The 5,918-nt window shown below is 48.6% G+C and overlaps 1 pseudogene; it reads right to left on the bottom strand.

The window, feature by feature from the left end:
• Positions 1–3,777: 3,777 nt before the first annotated feature.
• LOC125078601 (uncharacterized) lies at positions 3,778–4,570 on the bottom strand (annotated as a pseudogene).
• Positions 4,571–5,918: the final 1,348 nt, after the last annotated feature.

The following is a 5,918-nucleotide window of genomic DNA, read 5'->3' as shown; positions in this document are numbered from 1 at the left end:
CTGGAGGGGCCGTGGCAAATGGGCTCACTGGGTGGGTCCGCCTGCTTGCGTGGGACCCCGGTACTGAAGGAGCACCCATCAGTGAAGCCACTGGTCACTTCAGAGACTACATCTCAGAGCCCAAGACTCATGTCTCTGAATCTCATACCCCCCAGAGTGGAAGGCAGTGAGATCTTAAGTTTTTCAAACCCTAAGAGAGAGAGATCATTAAAAGTATGTGGAAAAGAGAGCAGCTTAGCTGTCATATCCTGTGCCATTAACTTGGAAAGCAGCTCATTTCCATACACCTTTCCAGGCCCTGTAGATATTTTAGATACTTAATTTTAACACATGCTAAATCAGAGCACCCTGCAATACAATTTTCTCATTTCATGTGCGCAAAAGGCTTTTTTCTTTTTTTTTTTTTAACAGAACATCAAACTGGCAGTTTTCCCCCCCAGGAAAATATTTAAATTGAGTTTTCAATTATGCAGAGAATTGTACACATGAATGAGGAAACTCTCTATCAATCTGCCTGCTTTCAAACGGGGCGGGGTGAATTCCGCGAATCGGTCTCACTACGTCTCACCAAGGCTCTCTGTGTATCAGATACTGTTGCAGCCAAGAACAGCAACAGTTTTCCTTCCACCCACACAACGAGTCCGTGGGTCAGTCCGATGATCGCCAATAGGATTATTCATTAGCTGGTGATTGCTACATTTTTGAACCAATCTCCTGGTTTTGTTGGTCTATAGCTAGTCACTCTTCAAAGGCGATCTTCCAAACTTCAAGAAAGGAGACCAGAAACAAACACTACCTGATTCTGGAAAAACAAGAGAGATTTGTTGGCATGCTTTTTTTTTTTTTTTTTTTGGTTGAGTTTGTCCTAAGAGATATGTAAATTACATTTATCACACCCAAGAGCAAACAGTGAAGATACCGTGAACCACATAAAACAGTGGAGAATGACCACCAGGCACTGAATTTAACGTTTAAATAATGAATACAACACATAGGAAATGGATGCAAGAGGAAAGACAGCTGCAGGACTCTGCATTTTACAAGGGATTTTTCTTGTATCCTTTCTCTATTTGGGGAGGAAAAACATTCTCTGCTTCTCCACAGGGAAGAGAATGAAGGAAGTACAGTTTATTTTAAAGAACACTACACTCTCCGAAAATGCCCGTGAGTCTCTCCTCAATTTCCTCACATGATTAGTGGGTTTTAGGGGGCAACGGCTGTGGGATGAGCTCTCGGAGGGCACCTTTCCCACCTTCTGGGGAAGACAATCTGTGGGACTGTTAAGCGATCTTGAGCTTGGAACATGACACGTTTAGGAACTTCCGTTTCTAACTCTGGACCTTAGCACCGATTTTAGGACAACAGAAAAATTCCACTCAGGACACAATATCCTTTGACATAAGGATGAATAAAGTTAGAAGTCCTGAGGGGGAAAGAAGAAATCAAGGAAGCTGGTAGGCATTAGATTTTGCTTCTGTGGGAAATAAAAGTGAGGGTTATTCTGAGGATGGAGACAAGAGAGAAAAGACAAGAGAGGAAAATGACACATACAATTAACACAGTGCACCGTAAACATCTACCTGTATTGAGAAGTTTTATTTTCCAATGAATCCAAGAAGCATATTTATGTAATCAAATGGGGTAGGTTTAATGTCTAGGCTTGACTCTGCGTTGAAGATCCAAAGAACACATGAGGCCAGAGGTCATGCGGATGAAGGCAAGGGAAGACACTTGAGGATGTTTGCGATTTTTTATCTCGTAATGAGTCTCCTTGAAAAAAGGCCTCAGAAAAGACAAATTTTGGGATCCAGGTCCTTGAGAAAATGAATAGATCTTAGAGTCAAGAAGAGAGCTGTGTGTTAATCCCGTGTCATTCCAACTGAAAAGAGGCATGGATGGGAGATAAGAGCACATTCAGAATTATGAAAAGGGAGGCAAACCACGATAAATGGGCCAGCAAATACCAGGGAGGAAATGCAGGAGAGCCAGTCTGCACTCAGAATCCAAAGAGTGGCCCCATGATCTGGGAACCAGGGAAGGGTAAGAAAACCAGACTAAAACACTACCCTGTGCTGGTAGCCGGGATGAGTCAGAGCCATCCCGAAACGTCCAGGGGGACACAGGAGTTGTAAGTGTGGGAAAGATCAAGGTCGGATTTGGATAAGTAGGAGTGTTAACAGTAGTTAAAAATTTCATGGTAGATATGATTTCCCCGAGATAGCATGGGAGTAAGTCAGTGGGAGGAGGAGGGATCCCTTACTCTTAAAGGGTTGGAAGGAGAGAAGATGAACAGAAAATTGGATGGAAACATATGAAATGGTCAAAGAGTAAAGGGAAGAACCATGAAGATGACAATTCAGATGTGCGAGCATGTCTAGAATGATGGTGGCACTTTTAAGAATTTTATTAGCTTATTAACTTTGAGCCGCTAATTAAAATATTAACTAGGTGACAGGCATATTAAGGAGGGCACGTGATGTGATGAGCACTGGGTGTTATATGCAACTGATGAATTACTAAACTCTATTCTGAAAATAACGATGTGTTATATGTTGGCTAATTGAATTTAAATGAAAACAAAACAGAACAAAAAAAATAAAATACACACCTTGATACTTCAACTAAATTTTTATTTTTACCAAAGAACTGCTTTCTTTTTCCTCTTTCTATATTAATCTTATAAATAATCATAATTAATGACCACTATTTAAAGATTTTAAAATTAAGGGGCGACTGGGTCGCTCAGTTGATAAAGGGTCTGACTCTTGGTTTCTGCATAGGTCACGATCTCAGGGTTGTGGGATCAAGCCCCGTGTCAGGCTCCACACTCAGTGGGGCGTCTGCTTGGGGTTCTCTCTCTCCCTCTGCCCTTCCCCTGACCCGCAAACTCTCCTTCTCGCACTCTGAAATAAATGAATAAATCCTTTACAAAATTTAAAGTGAGTATGGACTAATGATCTTCAAAGTATCTTAAATATTAATGTATCATTTTTACTCTAAAATGAGAGAGCTAGAAAATAAACGAAATATATAGAGGCGAGATCGTTCATGTTTCAAATTCAGTGTATAAGGTGATTAGTTTGGCAGTTTCTTTTCCTAAATGAATGTCTGCCTCCAGACGAGGTGGACAATGGAAAGGGGACATCTCTTTCCATCGGCCGCTCATACACAAAACATGGTCTTCGAAGCGTGTGTTCTGTCCACACCACCACTCCACGGTGTGGGATCCAACCTGCTCCTCTGCTTCCTGGCGTCGGCGCGCTGCCTCCGGCCTCTGGACGGCACAGGCTCTCGGGGCCCACGTCTCTCCCTGACCCGGTGCCCTGCTGTGCAGGACAGGCTGGGGAAGGAGCGGTTTTGGTCTCTCCGCGCAGCTGCTGGAGCACACGTTGAAGGACTGTCCGGGAGCCGCACCCGACCGCGCCTGCTGCTTGTGTGGACTTGCTTCTGCCCCGGGGTGTCGGCGACAGCAGGACTCTCCGATATGACCCGCCCTCTAGCCTGTCCTCCGGCCAGGTCCGGGCCACAGGTGGGAAGCTGGTTGTCCCTCTCTGCTGGGACAGCATAGCTGAGGGTCCCCAAACTGCTCTGACCTTGGGAACAGGGTGCGGTGAAGGAAGTATGTTCAGGGTCAGCCGCTGTGGAAAATCTGCTTGAAAGCACGACCAAAACAAACGAACAAGTAAAACCTCTCTGGCTACGAAGTCTTCGAATTTAAATTGCCTTAATGATAAAATTAACCCATGTGGCTCTCAAAAGCCTCAGGAAATAGTACCATCACTCGGGGATTCCCATTCTGGAGGCGGCGAGTGAACCCCGGAAACCCAAGGTCACAGAGCTGGGGAGCCAGGACGGGGTCTTTCCCCAGCCACCGGGCCGCGTCCCGGGCAGCGGGTCCCCTGAGGCCTGCGAGCGCGGTGCAAACACTGGGCTCCGCTCCCAGCTCTGCGCCCGCTCGACGCCCAGCCGTCCCGGCTCCCGGTGCTGGCAGATCCACTGTCCCGCAAGCCAGGGGACACGGCTCCAGGCCCTGCGGGGTCTCGGAGCCGCTGCGCGGACAGAGAGATGGTGTTGGCTGCTGTGTCCCCGACACCAGTAAGCCAGGACCCACCACCAAGGCTGTCCCCGTCCAGCCACACTGTCCTGAAGGCAGGCAGACATTTCTTTCAACACAGGAGAAGCGTCTGACCGTGGGTCTTGACCCTCAAAGCGTGTGACTGTTTGGCTCCCCGGAGCCAAACTGCTGGGGCTCGCCCTGCTGCTGGGGGCTCTTCCCAAGAGGCCTCCTCTCGGCTGAGAATCCTCCAGTAAAAGCCGTCGGTCAGGTGAGCGGCGGCGTCAGAGCCGGGCTTCCGAGAGACGGATCTGGAACCGCTGAGAGGACGCGCTGTGTTCCTGAGAGTCGATGCCGACCGACACACGTCGCACGGTGGGACCCAAATCCCTTCTTCCTCGGCTGGTACTGCTTACGGGAACTTCTAAGAACTTGCCTTGATGACTCTTGACTAGTATTTGGTTGTAGGAGAAACTCTGCTTCGTCACCTCTGCAGACGGACTTAACGAACGTCATTCAGTCAGAAAAGTCGGCTGATGACGCCACGCAGGACTTTCAGAGTCTGAGACTCGCAGCATCCCTTGTCTCTGGGCATAAAACCCTCCTGGGAGAACATTTCACAGACTTCATCTGGCCTTAGACGCCGATCCGTGCGTTTGCATCCTCTGACAGAGAAATGCAGTAAAATACGACAGAGACTGAGGGAAGGCCCTGGTGACTGAACACACTCTGAGGTAAAACACGCCCTCCTCAGAAGGCAGCAGAGCCCCAGCTCCAGGGTGAGGTGAGATGCCACGTATCGCTTCTCCACGCGCAACAGGAACGCCGCATTTCCGATTCGGAAACCAGTGCAGCGACGCTACGACCACCTGGTTGTTCTCAGAGCCGATGATGTTGAGCCTTTCGCGGTCTTAAAATATATTTAATATGTCTCTTACAATTATGAAATTGCTTGATTTCCCCTTAAACCGTAGGTCCTGAAAATTAACAGGAGCATATTTAACAAACATTCTTCTTGACAATTTATGAAAATAACTTTTTAGATTGCAATAGGGAAAAAAAAGCCTTTGGAAAGTTGTTTACCCCCTCTTCCTAGGCCCCTGCCAAGAGGAAATGAATAGCGTCCTTTGAGATATTCACAGACATCCGGTGCGGACCGGGGACTCGCTCTGACAGCCAGCATTTGTCCTATTTTCTGTATTTGAACCGTTCTCGACAAAGGCTGTCCCCGACTCTACCGCAGCGTCTTACTACGCACCAGATGCTGGAATGTTCTCTCTCCCCGTGCGCCCCACACTCATCCTCCCACTCCTGCCCTCACTCGTCTCCTGCTCCGGCACCTGGGGCGGCTGACAGGGACACAGGTCTTGCACCCACAGGCTCCCCTCCGGGCTCAGCCTGGGGTGACGTCCCGGGATAGACGTGTGTGTCCTAGGGCTGAGGGACTAGTTAGCTGTAACCTCCCCACTGGGGGAGACCAAGGAAAAGCCTCAGCCTGTCCTCCAGCTCAGTGGACTCCTCTCTCTCCCCCTTCGGGGATGAACCTGCTTTGCGAGGAAGCATAAACAGATCGTGTTGCACCAGATCCTCCTCCTGCACACACGCACATACACACACACGCACACACACACATCACAAAGAATGAGGCTTTCTGCCTCCCTGTCCCCTCGCACCTCACGTACCTGCCGCACAGTTTACAAACGTTTCGGGTTCTACTCGTGCGGGGCCAGTACAACTCTCTACGGACACCAGCCTACAAGGAGAATTCTAAGCACACCTCCCTCCCAACTCCAAGTGGCTGTCACAATCATACATCTGCAGTGACTCCTTCCCAGCACATCTCCATCGTGTCAGATACCCTGTT

Source organism: Lutra lutra, chromosome 10 (assembly GCF_902655055.1).
Source record: "Lutra lutra chromosome 10, mLutLut1.2, whole genome shotgun sequence".
Lineage (NCBI taxonomy): Eukaryota > Metazoa > Chordata > Mammalia > Carnivora > Mustelidae > Lutra > Lutra lutra.
This window is presented reverse-complemented; position numbering and strand designations above follow the sequence as displayed.